Below are 20,220 nucleotides of genomic sequence, written 5' to 3' on the forward strand. Positions count from 1 at the left end.
TTGGATAACTCTTTTTCTCTCACATGTAACTTGTTACTTGAATGAAGTAACCCATTACACATTATTTCAAAAAATGTTTTAAGTATTTTTAAAGTGTTTCATTATTCTTTAAAAATAGTTTGAGCATTACTATTTTGCATAAGTAAGAGTTTTAGGATAGAAGTACCTATAGAGACTTAATCTAATTTTCTTGAAACTTTATTCTTCTTTGTCTTCATAAGTATTCTTCCTTTTCTTCTTTTTGGTGATGTTTGTGTCTTCATCAAAACCGTGCCAAGGTCAGGAGCAAAGATCTTCTTCACAATGATAACACAACAAAGTAATATTATTTTTTTATATGTGTTTAGTCAAATTCACAAATGAGTTCTTTTTGTGTTCTACTTAAACAGTACTGTGAAACTGTGGATTTAACATAAACAAGACAGGCACAATTTTGCAACAAAGCAAACTATTAGAGCTGAGAATGGAAAAAGTTAGTGTAAAGTGAAAAATAGAAAACTTCTTAGAGATGAGAACGTGAAAGGGATTAAAGTTAAATCAATAGATTTATTTGACCAAAATTAAGTCGGTAGTGTTCCACCTGGTCAAACAGCTCCCCCTTGACTGGGTTAGGATGCTCAAGGTCGGATAAGGCCGAACACCTCACCAGGACTTATAATGCAATGACTCATTGTGTAAGCCGATCAACTGAACTATACCAGAACATGATGTTGGTAGCAAACTAAAAGATTTTGATAAGAATTCTGCTTACTTGTGGCATCAAAGATTATGTCATATATCCAAAGAAAGGATAACGAGGTTAACAAAAAGTGATATTTTACCTCTTTTAGATTTTGGCGATTGGTATGTTTATTTCGATTGTATTAAGGAAAACAAACTAAACTAATATCAAATAATCCAACCACAAGAAGTAGCAAACTTCTTGAATTGATACACAAACATTTGTGGTCATTTTGATGTTCCATCTTGGGGTAGTGAAAAGTATTTCATCACTTTTATAGACGATTACTCATGTTACTGTTACCTATATTTGTTGCATTGAAAGAAGGTTAAGGCTGTAAGGTCTGATAGAGGTGGTGAATATTATGGAAATTATAATGAGAATGGGCAATGCCTAGGACCATTTGCAAAGTTTCTCGAAAGTCGAGGCATATGTGCTCAATACATTATGCCTTACACACCGCAACAAAATGGTGTGGCTGAAAGGAGAAATCGTACTCTAACGGAGATGGTTAGGTCAATGTTAAGTCATTGTGATGTACCTTTATCATTATAGATGTATGCACTAAAGACTGTTGCGTATCTGATGAATAGGTTCCTAAAACTCCCTATGAGTTATGGACGGGTAGAAAACCCAATTTGAGACATCTCCATGTTTGGGTTATCCAGCAGAAGTAAAGGTGTACAACCTACATGAAAAGAAGCTTGATGCAAGAATCATTAGTGGTTTCTTTATTGGCCATCCGGAAAAGTCAAAAGGGTAAAGTTTATATTGTCCTAACCATAGTACGAGAATAGTTGAGTCTTTGAAATTCTAGGTTCATTGAGAATGGTCAAACCAGTGGGAGTGATAAATCACGATAGGTGGATATTAAGGAGACTTATGATAAATCTTCTTTGTTGAAGGTATCTCCTCAACTTGTTGTTCCTCTGGTTATATTACTGTCAAATAACACACAAAGATAATAAGATAATATCCAAAACCCACAAGATGAACAAATAGTTAATGAGCTGATTAATGAAGTCGTTAATGATTAAATGATGGAAGAACTGTAAGAAATAACATTAAGAATGTCTGAAAGGCAAAGAAGACCACCTTTTTCTGACGATTCTATTGTATATTTACTTGAACATGAATGTCACTTGAGCAAAGATAAAGATTCAATCTCATTCCTACAAGCCATGAAAAGTGACAATTCTGAAAAATGGCTCAACGTTATGAAAGAAGAGTTGAATTCAATGGACGATAATAGAGTTTGGGATCTAGCTGAGTTGTTTGAGGGTTCAAAACGAGTTGGTTGTAATTGGGTATTTAAGACCAAATGTGACTCAAAAAGTAAATTGAAAGATATAAGGTTAGATTTGTGTCAAGAGTTTCACTCAAAAGGAGAGCATTAATTATTAAGAAACTTTCTCTCCAGTCTCTAAGAAAGATTCTTTAATAATTTTTATGGCTTTCGTGACTCATTATGACATAGAGCTTCACCAAATGGACATAAAGATTGCTTTTCTGAATGGTGACTTAAACGAGAAAGTTTGTATGAACCAACCAGAAGGGTTTGTGACCACAGGAAAGGAAAATCTAGTGTGTAAATTAAATAAGTCAATATATAGATTGAAACAAGCTTGCAGACAATGGTATATAAAGTTCAATGATACCAATACGTCATACAGGTTAGTGGGAGAAAGTTTAGAATGTTAGTTCTATATGTTGATGACATTCTGCTTGCTGCAAATGATAGAGGATTGTTAGATGATATAAAGAAGTTTCTCTCTAATAATTTTGAAATGAAGGATATGGGTGAAGCATCTATGTGATAGGAATTGAAATATTTTATGATAGATCATAAGGATTGTTGGGATTGTCTTAGAAAGGATATATCAATAAGGTATTAGAGGGATTCAGAATGGAAAAGTGATCCATAGGGATAGTTCCAATCCAGAAAGGGGACAAATTCAGTGAAAAGCAATGTCCAAGGCATGATTTGGAATGTAAGGAAATGAAATCTATTCCTCAAACATGCACTCGACCGGATATCAGTTTTGTTGTTAGAATGTTAAGCCAATATTAAAGTAACCCCAGAATGTAAGGGTGTAAAAATTCGGTCTGGTTCGGTTTTTGGTGCATTTTAGTGACTGAACCGATCAAAAACATATGGTTCGGTTCTGCTCAATTAACCGCAAATTTAACTATAAGAATCGAACCGCTCTTGAATGGTTTGGTTCGGTTCGGTTCCACGGTTTTTCCATTTACTTTTTTTATAAAAAATATTGCATCGATTGAAAATTCAAAATGTATTACAAGAGATTTTGTTTATCCATAAAAGGATAAACATTACTACTATATAAAAAGTTATAAATCATATATAACAATACAATTTATGATTAGTAACATATATATCAATTAGTAAAATATATAATAGTTACATTTATAACTTTACATTTCATAATTAGTAACACATGTAACAATACATGTATAACAATATATGATATATGTTAGTTTCAAACTCAATATCACATAAGTTGGAAAATATGTTCCAAATCATAAGACACTAGGAAACAATTTAGTAACTAATAACATATATAATATTAATTTAATAACAATTTAGTAACATATATAAGACTACAATTCATACAAAAATTGATAATTTAAGCTAGAAAATTGGTTGAAGAATTTAAACAATACTAAAACATTATTCCCTAATCCCTATTATATATTTCTTTAATATGCGGTTCGGTTCCAACAGTTCCTAAATTTCTAAAACCATAAAACGAACCGAACATAAACGGTTTATTAAAAAAATAACCGAACCGAACCGTGAAACTGAACCGAACCATATTTTGCGGTTTGGTTCGGTTCGGTTCTATCGGTTTCGTGGTTTAAACCGGAACCTCTTACACCCCTACCATAATGGACCACTAGAAGGTTGCAAAGAAGGTTCTCAGATATTTTCAAGGCACTAAGGATCACATGCTCACATATAGAAGGTCAGATCATCTTGAGGTGATCAGTTATTTGGATTCACACTATGCAGGATGTGTGGTCTCAATGAAATCTACATTTGGGTATGTCTTCCTAATGGCTAGAGGAGCCATTTCAATGAGAAGTGGTAGACAATCTGTAATTGCTATGTCCACCATGGAGGCTGAGTTTATAGCATGCTTTGAGGCCACAAGTCATGCATTGTGGATGCGTAACTTTACTTTAGGGCTTGACATTATAGACAGTGTAGCTAGGCCGCTGTAGTTTTATTGTGACAATTTTGCAACTATCTTCTTCTCTAAGAATGACAGGTATTCTAGTGGTACCAAACATATGGATTTAAGGTTCCTGCTAGTTAAAGTTCCTTGTTGATGTGATAGTACCATATGTATATATACATGTATAGATATTTGCTCATCATTGTATGACACATTTGAATTTAATGAAAGTTTCATTTCCGTAATTAAAGTTTAAGTTATCAATATTAAAGAATATACTTATATGGTTTTAATGAGATAACGTAATATGATTTCGAAAGGTAAATGAAAACTCAAATTAAAGTTAGTTGAGTTGATTGTGATAAATGGAAGGTAGCAGATTGCCTCATAAAATTTATGACTACCATGATTCAATCATTTCAATTCAATTAAGGATAATGATTTGTAATGTTCAATGAAAGTGCACAATAAAAGTTATTTTATGAATCTTCAAGTCATCACATGGACCAAGTGAGATATTGTTAGATTAATTCAACAATTAGTAGTCCATGTTTTTGGAAGTTACTAGTTTGAATAAAAGTGCCTAATGTAATGGTGGATGGCAATTGATGGATCAAACTAGCTAGTGTGGGTGTTGTTAACCCCTTACTTCATGAGTAGTTTCCATGATAGTGGAGGAGTTATTTTCTCCAATAACTCCTCCTAAACCCTTCTATAAATAGAGGCACTTATGAATTGGAAAAACATGTCATTATTTGCTATCTCATGAGTAGAAACACAAAATAAAAATAAGAAAAGCATTAGTGGTTGAGTAAGGAAAGTCCATTGCCATATAGAGAAGGAAGGAAATTGAGTTTCAAATCATCAAGGAACGCGTAAAGGAAATGCATAGAGGTGAAAACTAAGGCAACCAGGAAAGCAACTAGAAAGTGCACCAGAAAGAAGGGAATCTGAAATGGAACTAGGTATTCCTTAATCTATTACTTTATCATATATAAATGTCATAATGTTAATGTCCCAATTAAAGGGTTCTTATGAACCGCTAATAAAAGTTTGAAGGTTAACAATATAGTTTTCATAAAAATCTCATATTCATATGCTTTTTTACATCATTTTACCTTTTTCAGCTAGTTTTACAAAAAGAGGCTTATAAGGTACCTGAGTATACATAAACTCTTCTAGCAACTATGTATTAGCAACCTCTAGGACCTTGAGTATCAACTTCTCCAAAGAACAAAATCTGTTGTAGAAGGTTTTGATCTAAATGCTCACTAAATGAGGTATGGAACTTCTAATCAAATAGAGTAGTTAACTTTATTTCAGAATACACACGAAGAGTGTGTCTCTTTTTGATATTCTCTATAAAAAAATCTTTCTTTTTCTCTCAGTTTTTTCTCCACTCTTTAAAATGGTTTATGTGCAAAATTCTTTATAGAGAAAGCTATACAAAGATTATTACGATTTTTATTGTGCATTCTCTTTGTTCTTTTTTCTTGTTGTGAACAATACATTTTATCTGGCCCAAAAGACATTTTCAAAAAATAACAAATAAAAATAAAAGAAATGTTTTTGGGTACTTTCTATCAAAAATGACTTTTTTTAGGTGTCCCAAAACAAAAATAATTTAAATTTGAATTTTTAATTTATAATTTTTATTAAATTCGAATTTTAAATCTTAAACATCATAATAACACAAATTAAAGTTTTGAATTTGAATTAAAAATAAAGAAAATCAATCTCCTTAACTTTCTCTTGGAAGTTAACAGGGGATTTGATTTGATTTTCAAACATGTGTTAAAATTCAGTTTTAAATAGGCATATAGCATATGAGATGAGGGATCCATCAAAATTTCATCCAAACAAATCTTTCGTTCATCACCTATTCCCAAGAATCCTCAACCAAAAGATAACCAGAATCATCCAAAAAGTATAATCTTCCACATCACACAATAATCATCTCAATCAAAAAAATTCATTCTTCAATCATTTCTCTCTTCTCTAGACATTATCTTTCACACATAATCATCCAACAAAATAAAATCAAACCAACTAACAAATATTTTTCTATTCAAAGAACTATGTAGTTTTGATTTCAAAAAAAAAAAAGATACGTAGGACCAAGATCACGTCTTGTCAGACTTAATAATAAAATAAAGTATTTTTTTTTATAAAAATATAGTAATAATATAATTAATAATTCATGCATTATAGTAAGGGTACCGTTCAAACAGGCAGCCAGGGTACTAATACATTCCCTAGTCTATAATCGACTTCCGAACCTGGTTGTCAAAATCCAAGACCCAATGCGTTTGGGCCGGAAGAGTTTTCTACATTTTTTACTCGAAAAAATGTAGTGACGACTCTAATAAGGTCGTGCAGCCGAAAATCGGGGCGCAACAACTAGCAACTTTGCTGGGGAATTTTTTAAGAGAGTGAGGCACATAAAAACTAAATGCATGGATTTTTATTTTAGTTTATTTTATTTTTATTTTTAGTTTATTTATTTTTATTCTAATTTATAATTATCATTTACAACACATTATCATATTGACATAAGTATATGTTCTATACTCGAACATTAGATTAGGAGGGACATCCGCCTTGTCGATGAGGACTTTGAGCTTCACTTACATTGGCATGATGAACCATCGAGGTTGTTACCAAATAACACGAGCCTTATCGATGTGGACTACGAGTTCCACTAGTAATCCCTAGGGTATTTGTGTTTGCTCTCTTTATGATTGGATGCAATATGGGCACCTTATAAGCAAACCCTATAAGATGTATCATAGAAAGGCCCTATATCCTCACCCTAGGGTTATGGTCTTATACAACTCACAAAATCATTAAGTATACCCTATCTAGGACACTGAAAGTATATATATGTATATATATTATTCGAACATTCATTCATGCATTTGTGCATTCAAGAATAAAAATCTTGATTAATTGACTTATGCATTCATTCATTTATGCATTCAAGAATAAAAATCTTTGTTAATTGACTTATGCATTCATTCATGACATTCAAAAATAAAAATCTTCATTAATTGACTTATGCATTTATTCATTAAGTTCGAGATTAAAAATCTTCATTGATTGCTTTATGCATTCATTCATTGCATTCAAAAATAAAAATCTTCATTAATTGACTCATGCATTTATTCATTACATTCAAAAATAAAAATGTTCATTAACTGACTTATGCATTTATTCTTTACATTCAAAAATAAAAATCTCCATTGATTGGGTTATGCATTAATTAATTGCATTCAAAAATAAAAATTTTCATTAATTGACTTGTGCTTTTATTTATTACGTTCAAAAATAAAAATATTTATTGATTGACTTATGGATTCATTCATTGCATTCAAAAATAAAAATCTTCATTAATTGACTTATGCATTCATTCATTACGTTCAAAAATAAAAATATTCATTGATTGACTTATGCATTCATTCATTACTTTAAAAAATAAAAATATTTATTGATTGACTTATGCATTCATTCATTGCATTAAAAAATAAAAAATCTCATTGTGTGGCTTATGGCTTATGCATTCATTCATGCATTCAAAAATAGAAATTCTTTTATTCATGCACTTTAAAAAATAAACACATCATTCATGCATACAACCACTTATTCATTCATTTATCAAAAATAAAATAAATCATTCAAACATTATATTTTAATCATTATTGTATCATGCATTCTAATCTATTATCTCATCATCATAGATCCTCATATCCTAAAAATAATATTTCATACATTTTCTCATATAGCATAGCCTTCATGCATTTAAAATCACATGCATCAAAAAATTCTTTATCTAAGAGTAAGAAAGAAAATCGCATACATTCCATGGCAACATCTCATGCATCTATGCTTCAAAAATATTAGTCTCACATCATTCATACATCCCAACATAAATCAAATGCATCATCATACATATCATGTATTTTTTTAGTAGTATAGACTCAAGATCAACATTACTCGCATTTCATGCATTAGGTTGCATTTCAATTCATATAACATGATAGAAAAATAAATAAAAATGTTCCCTTCATGCACATTCTGTATCAATAAAAATTATTTTTCTACATGCATTTCATGACAACATTGGTAAGGACACTCATCAATTGAAGAATTGGTTTTAAGAATACTATTGTTGGACTCGAATGAAAGTGATCAGTGTTGAACATGAAGAAATTCAAGAAGATAGAGAGATGATGCAATTTCTCCTACCCAACTAATTTGGAGAACAATTTGAAAACGTTTCTTCATTTAAGGGCTCCAGACAAGGTCAAATGGAATTTGAGCCTTCAATGCTTATCTTGTTGTCAATTGTTTATTTTTCTCTTAAAGAGCAAAACTACTCTTTCTGCAAAAAGAAATGCAGGCAACTCAAAGTTTTTCTTAGCATAAACATTCATTTTAACTTATATATAAGCATCCAGAAATTAATTAGAATAAGAGAACTTAATGTGCTTTAATAGAGAAATCTATCGCTATAAGTTCAATGAAATCTATAAGTTTTCTAGGTCATGGAATGTTATTTTCTAGAGAATAAAATAAAATACTATATGACATATTTAAGCTTAACGCGTGATAATTCTATAAATTTATGGGCTTAGAGATATTGTATGTCAAGGCTAAGGTGTCGCCGATGTATTACACTAAAGAAGCTTAAATATCTCATTCAATATTTTATTCTTCCTAAAGAGTCAATGAACCCATAACTTTAAAGACTTATAGCCATATATTTCATTGAGTCGCTATTACTAAGCTCTTGACCTTATGGTAAGGTAATTAAATGATAATCCAATAAGGGTATTTTAGTCAAAATATACCACAACTTTATATTATTTAATGACTTTCTAATCCATGTGAATAACTTAAATATCAAAATATGTAAAATACGTGGAATTTAAACATTTGGCAATTAAAAAGTAAACGTGTAATTTTGGTCCCTTAAATTATTATATTTTTGAATTTGGTCCCTCAATCTTTTTTCCTCATTTGAGTCCCTTGACTTTAATTTAATTTTGTTATGATGTTAGTCCATTGGTTAAATTTTTTGCCATGTGTCCTTTTCTTGTTGTGTCATGTATCTAAGTATGTCATATATTTCTTTCTAGTAGTGTCACATTCGCAAAAAATTACACAATGGAACTAACATGAGAGCAGACACAAAGTGGTGTCTCCAAGCTGAGAAAAAAAGACGTGAGACAAAATCTAAAAATAAATAAACTATGGAACCAAAAAGTGTGTTTTTACTTTTTAAAATTATTTTATCTACTATAATAATATTCAATTCTTTTATAAGTTTCTATAAATAACTTTTAAACATTTAAGAAGTGTGTCATGGTCTACATGCTAAATTGTTTAAACTTTATGAATTAAAATCTTATTTTTTGAAACTCAAATATTGTTTGACTATTCATTCAAGTCTGGCCGTGTAGAGTTATTTTTTAGTTATGATTAGACAATAAATATCTTATTTTTAATATCAATTAAGTTATGATATTTTTTGATTTAATATCAATTAACTAATACAAAGTTAAATTACTTTTTGTTTCATTTTTTCATATTATTTTCCTTCTATTTAATTGTTATGGGTGAATGGATAAATGAAATTTGAAAATCTTTACGGTTCAAACACCTAAAAGTAAAACATGTCAATTTCGGTTGTAGAGTTCTCAAACATAATATATGAGTGTTCCAATTTCCAAGTTTTGTCTCAAAATCAATTCATGTTATTTTCCTCATGTTTAATTTTTTTTATCAAACAAATACGTAAGACTCTTATGATAATTAATCACCTCAAATTTCACCACATACAAAAATAATTTTAAGAGTCATTTTCTTAAGACAAAAATATAGTTACAAATTCCAAATAATGATTAGTATAGTTTTTCCTTTATAAAGCCTAATCTTCTTAGAGGCATGGGTTATCTCTATTTTCTTAAGCACACATACTAAAATAAGTCTTGTTTACCATAAATTTCAAAGTCACATAATATGTTTGAGATCTCTAATAAATGAATAATAAATAATATTTTCTTACATTCAAGAATTTTTTCTTCTCTCCCTAGATCCAACATAAGGAACCCTTTTTTAATCTTAACCCAACAAAAGGTCAAATGAAAAGATTGGAATCAATAATAAATCTGATATAGTAACCACTTAAAGTAAGTGAGCTTTTAATCTTGATAATCATCTTAAGTTGTTCTTACTGCATCACCACTTAAATATTATTTGGGCCTATAGATATCTCAAGAAATCACATGTTCAAAAGATAGTACCTTACTCCTAATTAAATTCAACTTTTTGATACCACATACAAATTTATCTCCTTTCATATGTGCAAAATCAATCTCACATGTTTCTTATGCTCCGAGGAGATCCTAAAGTATACCTAATCATCATATAAAGATCTCTATTTTCGCAGATAATGGTAAAGTAGTAATTTGTCTCTAATTATTTGAAAGCACACATTGTTTATAAATCCAATATGATTTAATATTTTGCATCGGTTTAGTAAATAAAGATAAAATGAAATTAAATCTATCAAGTAACCCATATCTACAAAAAAATATCACTTGTGCATGATATATATAATAATTATTTACATACAATAAAGACATAACATATCAAGAACTAGCACATATCATATATTTTTATAATATATACCTTTATAAAGTTGTCATATTTTATACCAAAAAGTTTGCATATTATAAATTAAAGTACCAATAATTAAAAACATAAGAATAAAATAAATTGATGTACAAATAATTCTACTATAATTTACAACATGAAAATACATAAACTTTAAGATGTTTTAATAAGACATGAGCTACTCATAATACTTATGAACCTATATTTTAATGTCAAATAAAATAGTTTCAGATACTTTCTATAATAATTAAGTTTCTCGGGTAAATATAGTAATCAAATGTATTTCATAATTATATTGAAGTGATGTATGAAATGGAAAATAGTTAAAGGATGCCATTATAGCCAACCTACGAAGTTCTGATGAATACAAGGTCTTATCTTATATGGAAGCTTGAAGACTTGGACATCTCATCAAACAACACAAACTCAAGGTCAACATCATAGAGTCTAGGATTACTTTTTACATTCTAGAGTTCTAAGTTGATTGCCTAGTATTGAGTCTTAGGTTAGGTAAACCCAAGATGGAAAGTGTCTCACAAAAAGTCTAAAATCAAAATCATAGAGAATGAGGCATAACATCATCATACATATATATGATAAATGACACTCATGCATTTGCATTCATCAATACATGGTTTTGTGCATAAAGGTTTTATTCTTTCTAAAAATCATAATTGCATGATCATTCATCATATATGGTATTTACCGCATAAATAGAAAAACCATTTTAAGCGATTTTAATCGATTAACCCATTTTGTAATCGATTAAGTCCTGGAGAAATCCTCAATCGATTAAGGAAAGTCATAATCGATTAAATGGAGTTACAGAATGTAACCTCCTGGGATTTCTATCAAATTAATCGATTAAAAACATTTTTAATCGATTAAGCCATAACTGAAAATCCATTTTTAAAGAAACCGTTAATCGATTAACGTGACCATTTAATCGATTAACATCTGTTATATCAGTTATGAGCTAATTCTGTTATTTTGAAACAAAATTGAATTCGTTTTTAAAACACCTTTTCACCTTCATTGAGCAAGAATCGAAAAATTATCTGAGAGTGAGAAAACAAAAGATCCACGGTGCTAAAAAGTTTCAAATCTTTCTTGTTGTTTCTTTGAGGTTTTCTTGCATAAGCTTCAAGAGTGAAAAGAGAGAGAAAAGAGAGAAAATCCTTTTCATTGTGCCAAAATCTTTTTCATTCAATTGAAAACATCTTGCATGATTCATAATTAGGTCTTAGGGCTGCTTTGTGAGATCTTTCTGTCAAGGGTGATTAGAGCCGAATTAAGAGTCATTATCCGCACAATCAAGTGTGCTAAGTAACTCGGCGAAAAATCTGTAACTTGAGGAGAATTCTCGTGATGCGTGGTGTCATCACAGGTTGAGAATTAGGATTCTTCATTAGATAGGAAGTCTTGATTCGAGCAAGAGTTTCGGCTAGGGCCAAATTGCGTGAGCAGTGTGGTATCCAAGTAGGCATAGATAAGGGGTCAACCCGAGCTTAGTGGCTCATCGGTTTCAAGAAGGAAGTTTATGTTTCGTTGTATTGGAAGTGTGGTTGTAAATTACATTTCTGATAAGTGAAGAAAAATCTCCCATATCAATTGGGAGGCCTGGATGTAGTTTGTAGTGGACTGCAAATAAACCAGGATAAAAAATCCTCGAACGCATTTTCTCTATCCCTATCTCTTTACAATTCTATTTTTACTGCTTTCTGTTTTGATTGGCTTTCTGTGATTAATTTTTTATTGTGTTAATCTGTTGTTAATCAAGAATCAATCTTATAATAGTAAAGATCAAGAATCGTCACCGGTTTTATGAAGTAAGAAAACTAATTTTCAAAGTATAACAATAAGATAATCGATTAACGTACTGATAATAATCGATTAATTGAACTGTCCTTAATCGATTAACCCTGTTGATAATCGATTAATTGTAGCAGCTTTGTATTTTGCGCAAATATCAGAAAAGCGGGAATGGTGATCCGTGACACCTATTAATCCCCCTCTAGGTGTAATATTACCTTACTAGTACGCAACAATGTAAAATTTATACTATTCGATTAAAATAAATTTTATATTAATCATTTCATATATTTATTTATGTTATCTTTGCTGCTAGTATTTATCATATGTGGGTAAGAGACATAAAAGATTATTTCATAACCAAAACTGTCAGAGAGATAACTCAAAATTAATTTTGAAATTTTCAGAAAATGAGAGGCAAAAATAATTGGTGCCATGATAAGGAATTTATTCACAAAATTAGAGATATAAATATTTTGATTCTCTATTATTACATTCTTATGAGTTAGAAACTATTATTGTTAAGGTGCCTTTGTAAAACAACCCAATTTTGACTTGTGTCTATAAGGTTTTTTTATGTAATACACTTGATCACTTGCCTAGAAAAATAAAAATCATTATACAAAATAAAAATCATTTCATCTTCTTAGACCGTTGAGATTAAAAATAATTTATTCTCTTGGAACAATAAAATCTAGAAAAGTCATATTTTTTTCGATCATTATAAAAAAATGGAATAACTTATTAACAAGAAAATCATTTTAATCACAAACTAATCTTATGATTTTTTATGAAATTAACATTGAATATAGACAAATAATTTCCAAAATAATAAGAACAATTAAAGAAAGAGTATTCAAAAGTGCAAAGACAATTATATCCAACCTATAAAAAGTAAGAGCTTTAAAAAGAGAATAACAATATTTAAATTTGTCTGAGGTCAAAAATAATATGTTTGAAATTAAATGCATATGTAGAAATATAAATTTGAAATGTTTACCATAGTAATAAAAATTGATTTGACAAAGATGTAGAAAACAAGTATATGGGCATTGGTTATAATAATATCTACTGAATAATCCTATTAACTAAGATTTTACTCTTGCTTAAAATCACACAATCATTGATTATAATGTCAAGAACAAAATCATCATGTTAATTAAGATGTTAATATTCCTTAAAATCGCACATACATTAATTATAATATAAAGAACATAGTCTTCATGATAATTAAGATTTTAATATTCCTTAAAATCACATAGGCATTGAAAGTTAAAGAATAATCTAATTTTTTTAGTGAAATGTGTCACCTAAAAGATATATAAAATGTGAAGAAGATGTTGCTCCTAACCTTATCACTATTTTGATGAAGATACCAAACTCACTAAAAAGAAGAAAAAGAAAGAAGACATTAAAGACTTAGAAGAAATGCTATCAAGATCAAGATATATAGGTCTTCTAAAATATATACTTCTTTCGTAAAGTCTTTTACATATGTTTAACCATATGCTCAAGTAGATAATACTTTTTTGAAAAGTATTTTAACTTAGAGTAACATGTTATTGCACCTGAGTAATAGATTACCCAAACTAAGTAACAAGTTACCTGCAATTTTAACATAAAGTAACTGATTACTCATTGTGAGTAACCGATTACTCATTTTGGAAGAAACTTTGGATAATCGGTTACCTAGTGAGTAATCAGTTACTGAGAATCTACCTTCACTTAGAGGTATGATGGTTGATTATAAGTTTATTTAAAGACATTTAGACTCTTCATTTCGTACAGAAATTTTGCACACAACTTTCGTACATTATTCACACAATTTTTTGAACACTCTTGCAAAGCAACTTGTGATAAACATTGAGAAATTTTCTGAGTTTTTATCAAGTATTTTATTCTAAGTTTTGACACTTTTAAACACTTGAGCATATTCTGTTATTCATTATTAAAGACCATAAGGATTGTAAGATTTGAAGTGTCATATTATTTATACAATCTAGCCATAGTTACATTCTTCATTCTTTGTCAAAAGTTGCTGTGAACTTTTCACCGTAGGGTGTAGTGAAAAAGAAAGAGGGATACATAGAAGAGGAGTTCTTCTAAGGTTATGAGATTGTGGTCAGTGTGTTCTGCACTCAGAATCTCGGGGTCAGATTTGTAATTATAACTCATCAAATCAATAAAAAAATTTGTGTAAGGAAAGTAGACGTAGCTTTTAAGGGGATAAGAATGTGAACTAATATAAAATTTGGTGTGTCTTATTCTTCCTTATACTCTTTACTTTTATTTATGTAATTTGATTTTCTCCAACTTACATTTCCGCTGCACTGTACTCTAATTATTTTAAAGTTGTGAAAATCTTCAATTGTGCAGAAAACTAATTTACCTCATCTTAGTTTGTCATCTAATAGTTAAATCAAAAAACGTTCATTAAATCCAATAATAAAAATTAACTATTAATCTTTCTCAAAGAAGCTAACAATAGTCTAAGTATTTAAATATGTATAACACAAGAGGAAAACACCTAATATATTCATGACAATTTTCTAAGTACACCAATTTCTTCCAAAGCAAATTATAGCCTAGTTTTTCATCATAATTTATGAACTCAATACACTTAACCATAATTAAATCAATTCATAGTTCAATTTTTTTTTTATATTTTCATCATAATAAATGAATTTAATGCAAATAACTATAACTATAATAACAATTAAAAAGAATGATATCAAAATTTTGTAACCATCCCCAAGAAAACAAAAAAAAATTAAAATTCTCTATACATAATATAATTATTTAAAAGAATATTGAAATGTGATGATTTTATTTTGTGAAAATATATGCACAAAAACCTTATTATTACCCCTACTTTAAGGAAATTGTTACACATATCAAGTCAATCAAATAACACTTATAGATATATCTAGTCAAAATGAAGTTATAGTATATGATAGCCTTAAGTTGTAACATTATGCCCACTTACAATTTTACAACAAGATCCTACCTATAATCTAGACGTCACTAACATCCAATTAGTCCATATAATGATCATATTACCATAAAACAACAATATTGGGGTAGCTAGTCCCAATACTATATTTCCAAGTACCATAGATCATCACCACAGTCACAATAAACAAGTTTTAAATATACTCATCAGATCCTATCTAGTCCTTAAGTGCTCAGTTCAGACATGATTGACTCATACCATAGTTCAAATTAAATCGAATTGTTTTGATACCAAAATGCAACACCCTAATTTTCACATCTATACTAATATATAAAGTCAAAACAGGATTAAGAGACAAATATGTATTTGAACATGTATGATTTCTATATTTTTATTTTCCCCTTTACACTATCCAGTGTTTTTATGTTTGCCTTTGTAACATACAAATTATAAATAATTTTGCAATAATTGAATTCAAAACATAATCCTTATTACTATAGCAATTATAAAAATTCAGTTATGATCTTATGAAAACAAAAGAAATAACGTAAAAATGAATAGTAAAATAAATCTGGCAAAGTATATAAAAAGCCATGTAAAATGAAAATATAAAGGAGGAGGGGGTGATCATCATGAAGAACCGGCCCTTTCACCCAAAGAACCAATTCTTTACTTATATTCTATTAGTTGTTGACAGGACTCCGGTACCTATCAATTCACTTTTATAAAATTTGTAATGTATATAGTCTACATATTATATATATGTAAGTTGTATTAGATATTAAAATTTTCAATTGAATATATTCGATTGTGGTGATTGTTCAATCTTAAGATAATTTTAAGAAATTGCATCAGATATTGTAAATTACCTAAATTACGCCCCCCTTCAATTCAATATAAATTACTTAATTTAATATTTTTATCATTCTATCAATTAATTTCCAATAGTAACAGTTCCCTTTATTCATATACTAGTTTAAAACTGTCATGTTCATTAGTATCTGTTTTGTAACACAACAAATTACAGAAAACACGTAACATGGATTAAAAGGGAAATAAACTTATTCAAAGGATAGAAATGTAATTAAAAGGGTCTTCAAAAACAGGGATTATTAGAAACACTTTGTATATATTAGATTATTAAAAACACAATCACTTCTTTTTAATACTTAAAACACTTTGTCCTCTTACATCTTTTTATTTATTTATAGTTGTAATTTATAAAATATGCACCGGCAATTGCACATGCACCCAAAGTAACACTATTTTAAGTTTATAACATATAAGTTTATTAATTTATTTCAATGATTACAACTTAATTATCATTTCCCCAAAAAAATAATTGCGAGTGATTCAATTTTTTCAATGTTCAATTTTTAAAAAATTAACAGTTACCTCAATCGAATAAATTCACTTATAAATTATAATATTTAACACAAATTACTATATTTGACATTTATATCATATAGATTACATATCACAAACAATAGGAAAGCGGGTTGATAAACACAGAAGTGTCTGTCAACATGCTAATCAAAATAATAATAATACACTATGCAAAGCCTAAAGCTTACCAAGTTATTAATAATCTCTTAGTGATGTAAACCCATTGGGACATAACATCATTGAAGATCCTCTACATGGTTTAGGAGGACATATGACTAGAGCAAAGACCAAAAAGGTCCAAGAAGCACTTCGACAACTTATATTTTCCACCATGGAACAAGTGCAAATGGGATCAAGCAAGAGGAGAAAGCCTTAAATTGCAAAAGCCTAAGTGAAGAACTCAAGGAGGTCCACGGTTTAAGGGAGGAACCACCTTGACTCTTTTTAGTTCTTACATAAATAATTAGGACCCTAAATAAGTGAGAAGCTGTCTTACATAAATATTTATGTCTTTTAAATCGATGTCATTTAGATGCATTTGTTTAATTAAAGTTATCCTTTCTTTTCTAGGGTGCACGACCAAGTATAGGAGATAGCATAAGGAGGCAAGGAGATAGAACAAGCGCGATTGGCATGAAGCAAGGATACTACATCCACCTAAATCCTACACGGCTAGAAAATAGGAGCTTAAAGATAAGAAGCCTAAAGCTACATGGCTACAATCTAGGAGGAGAAGAGGGCAAGGATCAAACACATGGCCCAAGCTTCAAATCTCGGCCATAAGATCAAATCAACCTCATCTTTCAAAGATCAAGATCAAAGGAAAATCAATCTAAACCTAAAGTGAATTCGGCTAAGGAAGAACACCAAGTCTCAAGGCCAACCGACTTGATGGAATGAAGATTAGATTAGAAATTAGATAAGATTAGGTTGATATCTTTTCAATCTCTTTTGCTATGGCAATTCAATGTAAGTATTATTCTATATATGAACCGTGCATAGATTATTAATAAAGTACATTGAATTTTATTTTGAAACTACCATTGTTAGTGAGTTTTCTCCTAGCTCCTTGGCTGAGCCAATACCCCTTGTTCTTACCAAGAGTACCATTCTCTTGTGGCGAACTTCACAAGGCTTATCAAACAATCTCATTGTTTGTGGTGCCATATCATTCCAATTCCCCTACCACATTCTCAAATACTTACAAACACACCATCCTACGTTCCAACATCAAAACTGTGAGCACCCATTCATTCCATATCAAACCGCAATCATCCATAACGTCTCATACACCCATCATCAACTACAAGCATTCATTTCATAACTTCATCATCCCATCATCTAAATCGTGATCACTCAATTCAATCATCAATCATTCACAAAGTAATTCCTCAATTCCAACCGAGGCTAATTCAAGGAAAATAACAAAGCAAATAAAACAATTACAATACAATCAAGGCAAAAGAGGACTTTCACAAAAAATGATCCTACAAAAAAGACAATCCACAAAGAGGTTGTCATCAAGTAGTATCAAAGCTCATTTCTTGCCTAAAAGTCACAACAAGAATATATTTATCAAAATAAGACTAAGGCATTGAATTTGGGACAAAACCACAAGTAAGTACAAATTCAATTCAAAAAGTTCTTCTCTTCTAAAAATTCTTCTTCTACCTAATTTCTTTTCTTATTGGCCGAATCAAAACCCTAGCCTAAAAAATTCCAAATTTAACCACAAAAACACATCAACCAAACCATCCCACAACCTAAAAAATGGTGACTTCTAGCCTACAAAACCTAAACAAACTGAAACACAATCATCCCAAAAAAGCCTACAAACCTACAAGCCGAAACACAATCATCCCAAATAACCTACAAACCTACAAACCGAAAACACTCAACAAACCTTATCCTACAAAACCCACCCAAATTGAAACCCTAAACCTACAAATCAACCCCAAAAAGACCCGGACACAACCCTATACCCTACACACACCCCAACCGAGCCACAAACCAAATCAATTGGTAATCTTGTGAACTTCTCACACGTTTTTTGTGCTAAACTTGATTACTTGACTCACTCAAGAATCAAAGGATAAAATTTGAGAGAAAAGTGAGAGAGTGAAACACTTAAACACTTAAACACTTGAGATAAAAGTGAGAGAGTGAAACACTTAAACACTTGAGAGAAAAGCAAGGAGAGTAATATTATGGCTAGTCCGGAAGATAGTGGTTCTCCATTATCACCAAGGACAACCGTGTTATATGCTATGATAAGCACCCAATTTTAGGCCTTACAAAGGCAAATTGATCAAATGAGAATATATGTTAGGAGGCTGGAGGGTGATTCTAGTAGTGATGTAGACCATAGGACGAGGAGGAGAGATAGGAGAGGGAGGCGTGAGGAGGATGAGGGCCATGGTGAGAGGAGAGGTAGACATGAGGAGGATGAGTATGAGGGAGGCCATATGAGAGGGAGATATGAGGAGGATGATTTTGAGGGTGGCCGTGAGGGAGAAGGTCGTGGTGATAAGAGGAGGGAGGATAGGTTAGAGGGGGTCAAAATAAAAGTCCCTACATTCTTAGGACTAAATAACCCAGAGGCCTATCATGAGTGAGAGTTAAAAATGGAGCAAGCATTTTAATGTCACCATTATAGTGAGGAGAAAAAGGTGAAGGTTGCTGCCCTAGAGTTTAAGGAGTATACTATGGTATGGTGGGACCAAATCCAAAAGGAGAGAATGAGATATGGTGAGGAAGTAGTAAACACTTGGGAAGAGATGAAGAGGGTGATGAGGAGGAGATTTGTCCCTAGTTCTTACCAAAGGGATGTGCATAATAAATTACAAAGGCTAACTCAAGGAAGCAAATCAGTTGATGAGTATTTCAAGGAGATGGAGCTGACCCTACTTAGGTCCAACTTTCAGGAGGACCGAGAAGCTACAATGGCTTTGTTCCTACATGGGTTGAACCCCGAAATTTAGGATATTGTGGAGCTTGTAACGCCCCGAAAAATACTTCTCAAAAACATTACGGAAAAATGGGTAAATTGTTTTTTTGTAAGGCCATGCCCAGGCCGAATAGGAAAGAGCCGCTCTGATACCATGTTGTAACGCCCCAAAAAATACTTCTAAAAAACATTGCGGAAAAATGGGTAAATTTTTTTTGAATTGATGACATAAACTTGTTTCCTTTTCAAAACCTTCTTTTTCCGAGACATCACTTTAAGTAACTCCAATGCAGAAAATCAACTTATCGTTATCGAATGATAACTTAACCTGATTCACAATTTCCTGGATAACATAATGCATATAATCGGTTAAGTCATAATTAGTTCCTACAAACTAGGTCAACAAAGGCGGAAACTACATCGCCACTAACATATACAAAATCAAAAAGAAACACAGCCCCCACCAAAAACAAAAGGGGACATCCACTGGCCACAAGCTGACTCAAAAGATTCCAGGAATGCT

This window comes from Lupinus angustifolius, chromosome LG07 (genome assembly GCF_001865875.1).
Source record: "Lupinus angustifolius cultivar Tanjil chromosome LG07, LupAngTanjil_v1.0, whole genome shotgun sequence".
Lineage (NCBI taxonomy): Eukaryota > Viridiplantae > Streptophyta > Magnoliopsida > Fabales > Fabaceae > Lupinus > Lupinus angustifolius.